This window comes from Microtus pennsylvanicus, chromosome 16 (genome assembly GCF_037038515.1).
Source record: "Microtus pennsylvanicus isolate mMicPen1 chromosome 16, mMicPen1.hap1, whole genome shotgun sequence".
Classification (NCBI taxonomy): domain Eukaryota; kingdom Metazoa; phylum Chordata; class Mammalia; order Rodentia; family Cricetidae; genus Microtus; species Microtus pennsylvanicus.
In genome coordinates, this window is record NC_134594.1 from 29,664,400 (window position 1) to 29,675,640 (window position 11,241).

Consider the following 11,241-nt stretch of genomic DNA (forward strand, 5'->3'; position numbering starts at 1 on the left):
AAATACAGACTTCAAACCAAAGTGATCCAGGTACACAGGTGCATCCAATTCCATAAAATAAATACTACTAGATGTGAAGTCAGTGTATCGGTAATACAATAGTGTGTGACTTCCGTACCTCATTTCCACCAACACACAGCTTTCTGACAAAAGTAAATTAAAAAAAAAACTACTAAATTAAATGGCAAGATAGATCAAAAGAATTTAAGACTTATTTATAAAACATTCCATCTAAACATTACAAAAAATCCACATTTTTCTCAGTAGCCTATGAAAATTCTCTAAAGTAGATCATATATTAGATCACAAAGCAATTTTTTTTAAAAAAATATAAGGAAACAATTTCTTCTATTTTATCTGATCACAAGTCAACAGGAGAAACTGTAGTGTATGCACAAACTAATGGATATTAAAAAAAATATATTCTTGGATGACAAAATGGGTCCCTAAAGACACCAAGAAGAAAATTTAAAAAATTCCTAGAATCAAATGAAAATAAAAACATAACATACCAAAAGCTATGAGATATAATAAAAGCAGCCCTAGAGTAGAGAAGCTGATAGCTCTAAGTGCCTACATTAGGAAAACTCAAATAAATGACTCACTCAGACACTTTGGGGCCTTGGACAAAAGAACAAGGCAAATTACAAATCAACAGCTGAAAGGAAATCAGTAAGACTGGATCAGAAATTAGAGAATTGGAAACAAGCTAACAAAATGTGTATACAAAGAATCGGTAAAAATGAAGAACTGCTTCTTTTATTTGTTTGTTGTTGGCTGGTTTATGGTGCTGTTGGTAGATGTGAGGGTTGGTCCTATCCACCCATCATGTGGGTGTGGGCACCACATTGGGCTTGTCAAGCTTGGCAGCGAGCACTGTTGGGAGCAGGTTCTTTGAGAAGGTAAATATGACCTGCAAGCCTTTAGCCAAACTAAATGAAAGAAGGAGAAGTCCCCAATCAAAATTTAGAGCAGACAGGAAGCCATGACAACAAATACTAATGAAATTCAGAAAGTTATTAGTTTGTATCTAAAGCATATATTCCACTAAATTGGAAAAATCTAAAATAATCATTTCTAGATGAATATGACAAATCAAATTTAAACCTAAATGAGGCCACCAACAACAAAAATAACCAGTACAACACTCAGTAAGATAGAAGCTATAATTAAAAGTCCCCCAACTGAAGTAAGTTTAGGTTCAGAGCTATTTGCTGGTGCATTTTACCAGGCTTTTGGGGAAGTACTAACACCAATTCTTCTCAAACCTACTCTACCTAGTAGGAAAGGAGTGCCCATTTCCAGAATATTTTTGCAATGCTAGTATATAAAAAGATGAAGACATAACAGCAAGAAAGAAAATACAGATTAGTCTCTCTGATGAGCACAGATGCAAAATTTTTCTTCAAAATACTTGCAAACAATTAAGACTACATCAGAAAGATAATTCACCATAATGGAATTAACTTTATTTCAGAGGTTCAGGTATGGTTGAAGATGCATACATTAACAAATGTTATAAAGAAATGATCTCAAAGACAGAAATCATATGGTTATCTCAATAGATATATAAAGGCTTTTGACAAAAATCCGACATCCTTCATGATGAAAGACCTAAAGCAGCTCAAAATAAGCTGGGCGCTGGTGGTGCACCTCTTTAACCCCAGCACTCGGGAGGCAGAGGCAGTTGGATCTCTGTGAGTTCGAGGCCAGCCTGGTCTACAGAGTGAGTTCCAGGACAGCCAAGGCTATACAAAGAAACCCCTGTCTAGAGAGAAAAAGAAAGAAAGAAACTCAAAATAGAATATATATTATAAAACATAATGATAGCAAATTATATAGAAAATAATACATAATAAAGCCTATATATAACAAACCTCTAGAAAACACTATATTAAATGGGAAAAATTTCAAAGCGTTTCTCCTAAAATCAGAAACAATACAAGGGTATCCACTGGCACAAGAAGACAGTGGTCAACAGAATAGAAGAGTTCTCCAATGCAAGGCCACACCACCGTTGTCACCTGAGTTTTCTACAAAGACGTCAGAAATAAACACCGGAGAAGGGACAGCGTGTTCCACAAATGGTCTTTGCACATGTGGAGGAATGAGCAACACCCTGCCTCTCACTCTGCATAAAGCTCAACTCCAGATAGATAGATCAAAGACCTCAGCGTAAGACCTGGAACTCTCAACTTCTGCCAGTAACAGCAGAGAGTATACTTCAAGATACACACACAGACAACAGCTTTTTGGGTAAGAATCTGATTGCTCAGGATGTAAGGCCAATAGCTTTTTAAAATGAAACTTCACGGCATTAATAAGATTCTGAGGGAAAAGACAGCCTAGAAACAGAAGAAATCTTTTCCAACTATACCTTTGGTAGAGGTTTAGTATCTAGAATACACAAAGAACTCAACAAACAAAACATGAAGAAAACACAAAACCTAATAAAAGTGAGTTATAAGACTGAACAAAGAGCTCTCAAAAGAAAAAAATTACAAATGGCCAATTGCTGTGTTTGAAGCATCCAACGTGACTAGCCATTATAAAAATGCAAATTAAAACTAATTTACTATCCCATCTCATGCCAGCCAAAATGGCTATCACCAAAAAAACAAAAACAAAAAACAAACGGCAGCAGGTGCTAGCAGGGATGTTAAGAAAGGGGAAATCTGATCCACTATTGGTGGGAGTGTAAACTGGTGCAGCCACTGTGGAAATTGGTAAGGAAGTTTCTCAAAAAGCTAAAAATGGGTGTTCTACTCTTGGAGATGTACCCAAAGACCTCTATTCTGTAACAGAGACTCTTGCACGTCCCTGTCCATCGCTGCTCTAATCTGTAACAGAGACTCTTGCACATCTATTCACGGTAGCCAGAAAATAGATCAGCCTAGGGTGTCCATAAGCTGAGGAAAAGATGATGAAAATGTGGGATATATACACCATGGAAATTTATTTAGCTAAAAGAAAACTGAAATCTGTGGCTGGAACAAGAAGTTATTGTAGAGAGTTAAATAGCAGGGTCCCAGGTAGACAAATGCCTTGGGGTCTCTCTTATGTGTTTTTCACAGTGTTGGGCTAGAATCTCCAGCTGGGCCCCACTCCTCCCTCTCTAGCCCTGCTCTCTTAAAAAGGCTCCCCAAGGCCCCACCCAAAGCTTTTAATTGGTCACAAACCCAGCTTGGGAAGACAGTGTCATTGCCCTGCGCCTACAGAGCATTTAAGCCCTCTCCTTTATAAGTCATGTGATTTCTCTCCTGCCCCCTTCCCCGGCCTCATTTCTGGGAACTGGGAGATACACTTGGAAATGCTTTGTTCAAATATACCTGGTCTTTTACTGTTTGATTTGGCTTGATCTGGCTTACTGCATTGGTGGAGAAACCTACTATCGTGGCACAGGAAAGTTATCACATAGCTTTGATTGTTTAGATTTATGTTTTTATTTGGGAGTGGACACAGAAGCTAGAAAGGGTCTATAACAGTGGTTTTCAACGTTCCTAATGCTCTGACCCTTGAATACAGTTCTTCATGTTTTAGTAACCCTAACCATAAAATTATTTTCACTGATACTTTGTAGCTGTGATTTTGCCACAGTTATGAATTGTAATGTAAATATTTCTGGAGAAATAGGTTTTCCAAAGGTATTATGACCCACAGATTGAGAACCCCCGGCCTATAACGTAGGGAGAAGAGGCCTTAAGGCGGTAACGACTGTGCAGTACGGCTGACATGAAGCTCCCTCAGCTCTAATCGAAAGACTATGAAAGGCACAGAGTGGTTTCATCGCCTTTCTGCAAACAGCACAGTGGACCCGATGATCAATATTCCTTTAAAGTGCCCAGGAATCGCTACAGATTTGACCAAACGCAACTAAATAAATGAATTGTCCTTTAGGGCTGTCACATCAAACCCTTTCAATGAAAGCAGTTTGCACAAATGCAGACCAAATGTGTCCCTGGAGGTCACTCTAAGCATTAACTATCAATCAGGAGAGTGTTTTTAAATGGAGAGGGTGGATGCATGTTGTTGTGGCTATGACCCTTCATGCTGGAGGAAGAGGAACAGCTCGAGGAGGAAGATTATCCCATATGACTTTGTCCTCTTCCCCCTCTGGACACAAACATACCCATAAAATCATTAATATTAGAAACTAAAGGGAGAATAGAAAGACTCACTGTTAAGTGCCTATGGATCCCACTTTTTAAAACTGGTTCTCAAGGGCATTGTCTTTGAGGAATATGAAAACACACAGATGTGCACAGATACACACAGACATTCATACACAGATTCATGCACACAGAGACACACAGAGACTCATACACACACATACACACATACCCAGACATGCATGGACACACACATACAGATATACACACAAACACATGTACACAGACACACACATACATACAGAGACATGCACCCACACATGCAGATACACACACGGAAACACACATGTACACACATACACACTTAGACATATACATACACATGAGTGCGCACATGCACACAGAAACACACATAGGAACACGTTAATTTGACTTGTTAGGAGGTGCCAATGCACAGATGCTCCTCAAAAGGAAGTATTCTGTTTATGGACTATTGTACCTCAAATGATGTCAGACTGGGAGCCTTGCTATATTTTGTGAAATAAGAACACATGGTTCATCCTTCCAGTACCTCTGTGGCAGGGCTATTGTTGCTATCTCTTCAGTCAAGTTATATTGTAGTTTCAATATCTGAGTATATTGTGTATCATAGTGCAAGGCCAAATATAACATGTATGGTTTCATTAAAGAATTCAGTCATCAATCATCTGGGTTATAGTTTAATGAGGCTGAGCAAAGGATGGGCTGGGGATGGCGGAAGGAGTGGCAGCAGTCAGGAGATTAAGGAGAGGAGAACAAACATTATTGCAATCTTGTCCGTGGACTGATGGCCATCCAGGTATGTGACAGTTCCTAGATAAACTTACTCAGACACCGTCTGAAAGATGCATATCCCAATTGAGGCTTCCTCGCTTGTTCTGGTGTCCAGTGTGATTTCTCTTTCAGAAGAACCACACGTGCCTGGGGAAACCTTGTTCCTTCCTGGCTTGAATCAACCTTATTTCTCCAAGCGTTATCTACTTAGAGATGAAGTCCTTTTCTTTCGACTAGACACAGTCCTCCAGTAAGAGTTCGTGTCTGTATCTGTTATCTGAGGGCCCAGATGTAAGTCCTTGAGATAAATATTTGCTGAATAAGTGAATGTCGGACAGAGAAAGAAAGTGAGCAGAAGAGGGACTGCGGGAATGGTTCTGATTCACTCTGATCCGTCTAACTATCCCAGGAGTTCTCGGTAGATGAGCCCCTCCTGCTCCAGCACTGGCTGTAATGGGAAGGCACTTGGTGAAGGAGCTTCTTTCAGAGTAGCCGAAGGGGCTTCCATTTCACCCTGGGTTTCTCTCACGCTGCATGCTTTCGTTGGTGTCTTACATTCACCATTACAAAGAACTCAGAGTTCTCTTTGTCAGCATTTACCTATGCTCAGCATCATAGGACACAAAAGAAGAGTCAAGCAGCAAGGTAAACTTCATGGGGAGGAAATGGGAAAGTCAGGGAGTGGCCTCCTGAGAACTGAACTACTGTCTCTTTGATCTTGCTATTGACTGTTGAGGAATGAAGAATCTTATTTAATAAATGCTGTAAGAGGCATAGAGCTGCCCAGGTAAATAAATAAATGCTGAGCCTATATATAAACACATAAAGGAGCCCTCGACTGAGTAAGATGGTACTGGATGAAGGAGCTTAAGCACTCTGTTACCACACTGACTAACATAGCTAATTTGGAGCAGGTGGCCATCAGAAATTTTCCATGACATTTGAAACTTTGCCATCAACAATAATATAATTATAAAATGGACACTGATTTTTAAAAATAGTTTTGAAAGATTTAAAAAATTCAACTGTCCACTTTATTTCAAATTGCACATTGACAACCTTGCACTGTCACAATCATATTTTCTTGGATTTATAATTATACTATACTTTAAAAACTATTATTAATTTTTGATACTTTTGTGCAAGGTGTTTTGATCATATCATATTTCCTTTCCTCCCTCCTCTAACCCTCCCAGATCTATCACCCCAACTTTGCATCCTCTTGTTTTTATAAAAGGTCTCTTGCCCTGCCCATATAACCCTGGATACGTGGCCATCCCTTGGGTATGGTTGACTTACCAGTATCCCTACACTCTCAATGTTAGCCTGCTATGTGAGAAGCAAGGTTTTCAAAATGCATTTCCACCTCAGTAATGCTCTTGGTATTTGGACAGGAGTGCAAATCTTTGCATTCCTCTTGACTGGACTGAGAGTAGATTAAAAACACAAGAGAAGGTATAATTTCTGAAATGGAGGCAGCCTTTCTTTGATCCCAACCTTAATCCACAATGCTCTTAAATTGTTAACTTCAGAAGAATTTCTGAAGTTCCTAAAAATACCTCTGACATTGGCTTACTTTGGAAAGGCCTTGGAAACTGCTTCAAGTGCTGAGACACAGACCTCATGGAAGGCCGTTTGTAGAGATAAGGATGAGGGCCAGCACTATGCTTCATTGTTACAATCTTTATGGTTCTAATCCAGTTTGGACTAGAATCTGTCCAACTATAACCTTGGGAGCTGAGCAGAAGATGCTGTCTCTCAGACTATTAATCTCTTTTATTTAAAAAGCAGATATATGTTATGAAAAAATAGCTTAGGGAGACTTATAAAGTTCAAAATTTTCCATGACCTTCATAATTTTTTTGCCATAGTTATGCATCATATATCCCATTATTCAATTAAAATTTTTCTTCAAATTAACTTTCATTTTAAACCTCAAACATGAGAAATAAAGAACAGCATTATTTTTCACAAGTGTCAGTAGGGCATCAATACTATTTACCCCTAAAAGAAGGCAGCTCGCTTGGGCTACCTTCTTGTGAGTTACTGATCAATGAGGTCCTCAAGACCCCCAAATAATACAGGCAATTGCCCCTGCTTGGCTGTCACCCAGAACTAGATAGTAAGATCCTATCACTGAAGATACCATATCCTCTCTTGTCTTTGGGTATAGAAAGCCTACACTGGAGCTGAATTGAAGTATTCTTCCTGTTGGTTAGCCTTCTACTGCTAGAGGGTGCTATGCAGTTACTGAGGGACAACTGTCAGGAGCAGTGTTAGTCTTCTGTGGTACCTGCATGCTTAATTTCTGATAGGTCAGCAGGATTTGCACACTGATGCAACAGAAGCAAATCAGTTACTGGGGTAACTCACCACTTTGTGCTTGGACTTGAAGATCACTGATTCCCTATGAAAGAATTCATATCTGGTACTGTAAACCTGGTCAAAAGCTCATGGCTTGAGAAGTTGTGGGTCCTCATGTAGAAATTACTGCTGTTTTGTTTGTTTGCCTGTTGGCTTGTTTTTCTCCAAATGGACATTCCTGGAAAACTGCTCTGGAATGATGTTTCTGTCCATAGACTAGTGTTCCTCTTGGATTCGATCAGAAAAGCTTCTCTTTTTTTGCAGTGAGCGGTTACTGCAGAGACTCGTAATTAATCAGAGTCATAAGAATACACAGTTGAACTCATGAACTCGGAGCAGCTGCACAGAAACTGGGTCCATCAGCATATCCTGTCACAGTGTGGATGGTCCCACAAGGCTCCGTCCCTCTCTAAGGATCTATATGAAGTTAACAGTTTCTGGGTAAAGAAGAGACATTTTCTTCATTGATATAGTCACTAGGTCACTAGGAAGGTGCCTGTAATCTTGTAAACAACACTAATGAAACACACTGGTTATTAAAAAAAAAAGACATGAACGTGGGAAGAATATTGGGGAAGAGGAAGGGAGGGGGACAAAAGATGGTAAAGGGGGTTGGTAAATATGATCAAAATATATTATATGTGTAAAATATCATAATGAAATAAATTCTGTATATTTAGTATATGATGGTATAAATTCTATATAATTAGTGTGTGATAGTAAAAAGGAAAGCAACTTAAAAAACAAAACAAACTCCTTTCACATTAAAGCTCAGTCAGATCCTGTTTCTTGCAGCCCTACCTGTGACCACTGGGAGAGTGAGGCAACAGGTTCTATATTTGTCTGACATCAGTGGCGGTAGCTTCTCAGATTATGTCAAGCTTTTATCTGTTATCAATAAACGTGCTAACGCTGGCTTCCTCTGTACATTGACTTCTAATTCTGGTATTTCCCAAAGTGAGGGGGAAACAAGAGGGGAAACCCCAAGCTAGTGAAGTCACTAGAAGGGCTGTGCAGAATCGGCTTCATATCTGCTGTCCTCTCGGGGTGCCTGATTCATCTCAGTCTGTTTGACGGAAGTACAAGTTTTCCCATCACGGGTGGCCGGCGAAATTTGCTAGGATTAAATCTGGACATTCAGGAGTATTTTAACTCAGAAATCTCTTAATTTTTCAGGCTTTTCTGAAAAAAAATCTGATTTTTCTGATTACAGAATCACCTCCCTCGTCCCTAGCCCCTATCACATTTGTCTCCTAGACCCTTGGGATCAGCTGGAAGGACCCCGTATTCTGTTCTCACTGACCCTCTCAGCCCGTCTGCGGGAGCTCAAGGCTGCGGTTCTGCTCAGATGCGCTCCGCTAAGGCTCATCGAGCCTCCAGCACCTGGAAGATGTGATTCAGAATTCTGGAAATCCTGGGGAACTCATTTCGTTCCTGTCTCCTCTTTTGCTCACACCTCATAATAAATGTTCTTTCTTTCTGCAGTTTATAAACAGACTGCTAAAAATGTCACCTTTTTAAAAGTGTGGTCTGCTTGTGGGAGAGAGAGGACTCGGCTGGGAGTCAGGTGGACCAGGTGTGATCAGTAGCTGAGTTTGGCTAGAGCGCTGGCAATTTGCCAACACGCAGATCTTTGTCTGCAGAGCTCAGCTACACTGGAAAACTCTGAGGTTGTCCCTTTCACGTTAACAACCCAATGACCTTGCTGGACCTCCGAAAGCCGGACATGGAGTTTCTGCGTGTGTTGCTCAGTTCCTGACACCTCTCAGCGTTCCTTGGGAACAGTGTGAGAGACACCACAGTGATCAGGATGAGCTGCAGGTCTCAGGGCAGAGACACCAGCCTGAAGTGAGAGTCACGCCACCTGCCCACTCCCCGCCCTGTCTTTCTTAAGGGCAACAAGCTCTAGTCACTGAATGAAGCAGACATTTACCCAAACAACCAACCTGCAAACAATAAATTAGGTCATCCTGGCAGGGCATCTGTGATTCTGAGAAGTCTACGTTATTGCGAAACAAGGAGACACATTATTTGACTTCATGCTCAGGGAATGCAGAAATGAGCTGTCTTTCTGCCCCCACACGGTAGATGGGAGTCCTTACTGCTGTGCTCTTTATCTCACCGTGGGTGGTACTCCACGCAAACTCCACGGAGGCCCAAGACGCTCATAATATATATCTTAGGTGCTACATAGGCCCTGCTGGAAATCAGGAAAAAGAAATCATATTTGATTGAAGAAAAGTACTAAATGTCTTGGGAAAGGAAAATTCCCCAAAACTTCATAGCAAATGGGAAGGGTTCTTCAAGCCAGAGATCTGTTTCCATTCAGGGGCTCCCAAGGCTGAGGTCCAGTGGACCCCAAAACCTTTTCAGCTGAACGGTGCAATTCTTGATGGCAAACGAATCATCAGAGAAAGGTGCTCTGCATTCCGATGCTTCAGATAAGCCAACCGTTTGACCCCGGCTTTTCAAACCGTGGCTACGACTTTTTCTTCTCTTTGGGGATGTGTACATATAGCATAGTGCTGTCCAATACAGCAGCCTCTGACCACAGCAAGCACTGCAAACGTGCCTAGACCCTGACGGCAGGTGCGGGAAAACACAACGCACGCACGTGCTGTCCAAGGACTTAGCCTGATAAAGAACAGTGGTTTGTTTTTGTTTGTTTTTGATGGTTGGAATGATGGTTTCAATAAGGTGACTTACGTTATCAAAACTCGGTTCATCTGTTGTTTTTCTCTTGTTAGTGGGGCCTTTTGGAGGTTTTGAATTTATTTTGACAACAGACAGCACAAGATCAGTGTGCTTTCATCCCAAGTCTGGAAAGTCTCCAGGTCCCCTTCACACCCTTCTCCAAAAGGCTTCTTCTTTTCCTGTTGTTTTAAAGCCTTTTCAGTGAGATTACTTTTTTCCATAATTAAGAGACAAATTACTAGAGTTAGAAGGGTCACCCCATATACTTACATCGGTGAACTGGGACTGAAGGAGTGCATGGACATATTAAAATCATATCGGAAGGGCCAGCCAGTTTAAAAAAAGCCAGCCTAGAAAATCTGATGAGTTGTGTTCAGTCCTGGGGACCCACAGTGGAATAAGAGAACTGACTCCCCAAAGTTTTACTTTACTGCACACACACTTTGTGTGTTGGGGGAATCATGATAGGAGGGGATGAAAAGCAAATCAGATTAGAAAATCCAGGCTCAAGAACTTCTACTGGACACAAAACACTGAGGGAAGGGTGTGGTGTGGTTTGTACCAGGAAACGCTCCTGCCACTCAGTGCTGACTCTGTAGCCTGGCTCTGCTGAGCATCAGAGTCTCCAGTAGACTCCAGCTAAGCCTCATCTTATTCCTGGAAAGACTTCTTCTGCATCTGTATGGGCTTCTTGCCCCAGGGCCTCCAAAATATCTTGAACTCTGCTGTGGCCCTTTTAACCCATTGTAGCTGTTCTGTAAACTACACATAAACATTCACAGTGTGATCAGAGAATTAATATTTATTTAGCTTTTGAAATGCCATTTCTTTTCTAGCAGTTTTTTTATGTTCTTTCTTTCTAGTGAAAGTTCTGCTTTCACCTTTTTTTTCTTTTTCTTTTCTTTTCTTTTCTTTTTTTTTTTTTTTTTACAACTTTAGGCTTTTTGTTACTATGTAACCTCAACCTTCTACACCAGAGATTATTCTCAAACTTAGTCATCCTTGATAGTCAATGAGCCATGGTCATGATGTAGTTATTGATACATTAGCCCCTGGATCTAAGTCCTTGGCTGAACATTAATAGTGACCTGGTTAGGAGGCTGGAGAGATGGCTCAGAGGTTAAGAGCACTGACTGCTCTTCCAGAGGTCCTGAGTTCAATTCCCAGCAACCACATGGTGGCTCACAGCCATCTGTAATGAGATCTGGTGCCTTCTTCTGGCTTGCAGGCATACACACAGACAGAATATTGTATACATAAT